The 2,200-nt window shown below is 38.7% G+C and overlaps 1 protein-coding gene across 8 annotated transcripts in view; it reads right to left on the bottom strand.

Moving 5' to 3' along the window:
• The window catches only part of Swt1 (SWT1 RNA endoribonuclease homolog), a 117,110-nt gene that overhangs the window by 84,667 nt on the left and 30,243 nt on the right, over positions 1-2,200 (bottom strand). The gene's annotated exons all lie outside the window — the stretch shown is intronic.

Genomic DNA, 2,200 nt, shown 5'->3' on the forward strand with positions numbered 1-2,200 from the left:
CTGGGGCTGGAGAGATGGCTCAGTAGTTAAGAGCACTGACTGCTCTTACAGAAGACGTAGGTTCAATTCCCAGCACCACATGGCAGCTAAACTGTCCATAACTCCAGTAACAGGGGAACCTGATGCCCTCTTCTGACCTCTGAGGGCTTTGCATGACATGGGTGAACTTACACACATGCAAGCAGTACACTCATACACATAAAATAAATAAATATTAAAGAAAGAACACTTACTTTAAGAATGAAGTACAAAAGATTAATGAACAAATGGTATTGAAATAAAAGCACTGGTTTGCTATTTTGGAAAGATAAATTCCAAATGGATTAAATACCTAAATATAACATAATGTTTATTATCTTGTCATATTTCCTTTTAAAGCTTTAATAACTGGAAGAGAAAATGAAAATGTTAAAATTTGATTCTTATTGGTTTTTTTGAAATAGGGTCTCACTATGTAGTCCTGGCTGGCCTGGAAGTCACAGTGCAATCCACCTGCCTCTGCCTCATGCATGCTGGGATTAAAGGCCACTATGTCTGACCCTGTCTGTTTGATATGTTAAAAACATATATATTTGGGGCTGGAGAGATGGCTCAGTGGTTAAGAGCACTGACTGCTCTTGCAGAGGACCAGGGTTCAATTCCCAGCACCCACATGGTGGCTACAAACCATCCTTAACTCCAGTTCCAGGGGAATCCAAAGCCCTCTTCTGACCTCCACGGCATTGCATGTTTTATTTTATGTGTATAAGTATTTTGCTTGCATGTATAAAAGTGTACCCATGTCATACAATGCCCTCAGAGACCAGAAGAGGGCATTGTGTGGACAGTTGTTAGCTGTCATCAGGGTGCTAGGAACTGAACCAGATCCTTTGCAAAAGCAGCCAGTGCTCCTAACCACTAAGTAATCTCTCCAGCCCCTTTGCTTGATTCTGAATAGAGAACTTCCTAAACTTAACTGCAGTGGAAGAAATAAGGGAAAACAGTTATAATGATTATTTAAGGCATTAGCATATAAAAAATAAAACAAGAAAAAGTATTTGCTAGACATGTGATAAGCTTCTCAAAAAGTACTAAGATTCTAAGGCTGGATGTGGTGGCACATGCCTTTAATCCTAGCACCTAGGAGGCAGAGGCAGGCAGATTTCTGTGAGGTCAGCCTGGTCTACATAATGAGTTCCAGCCAGCTAGGGCAACACAGTGAAAACTTTGTTTCTAAAAAAAAAAAAAATCAAACCGGGGCTGGAAGGATGGCTCAGCGGTTAAGAGAACTGACTGCTCTTGCAGAGAACCTGGGTTCAATTCCCAGCTCCCACATGGCAACTACGAACCATCCTTAACTCCAGTTCCAGGGGAATCAGAAGCCCAATTCTGACCTCTGCAGCATTGCACAACACAGGTGTACTCACATATATGCAGGTAATACACTCATATACATGAAATAAAAATAATAAATACAACATTTAAAAATAAAATAAATCAAACCCCCCAATTAACTTTCCCTGTAGCCATGTTAGTTATAATAATGGCCTGCTGATTTTATAAAAATAGCATACCATTTTTTCTATCAGATTATCAGACATTTTAAAGTAGCCTTAACTGTTGGCAAGGGGTTGCAAAAGGGATCCTTTCATATGTTGCTGGTAGAAATATGAAAACGATCCATGACAGTTTTACAGAAGAATTTGACAATATAAATTAAGAGTTCTAAAAATATACTTTTTGATTTCTCGTAATTCTCATTTTAGAAATCTACCAAGGTGAAAAAAAATCAGAAATGAACTAAAAGAAATCTTAAGTTTGAGGCTAGCTGGGTTTACATAGCAAGTTTCAGGCCAGCCAGAGCAATACAAGAAGACCCTATCTCAAAATGAAACAAAGCAAAACAAATGTAATTCAAGATTATGTATAAAACCACAAAAGTCAAGCAGAAAGCAACTTCTAAAATTTTAGAAATGATTTTTTAAAATTATATGGAATACCATAACATCATTTAAAATGTTTATGAGAAGTTCTCAGGGTCAGCAAGATGGCACTTGCCAACAAACCTGAAGTCTTGAGTTCAATCCCTGGGATCCACATGGTGGAAAGAGAGAACCAACTCCTACAAATTGTCCGAAAGTTGTCCTTTGACCTCCCCATATGGCATGGCACGTGTGTGCCCAGGCATGCATGCATACACACACACACACACACACTATAT

Source organism: Nannospalax galili, unplaced genomic scaffold, assembly GCF_000622305.1.
Source record: "Nannospalax galili isolate Female #2095 unplaced genomic scaffold, S.galili_v1.0 scaffold227, whole genome shotgun sequence".
In the NCBI taxonomy this organism is placed as follows: domain Eukaryota; kingdom Metazoa; phylum Chordata; class Mammalia; order Rodentia; family Spalacidae; genus Nannospalax; species Nannospalax galili.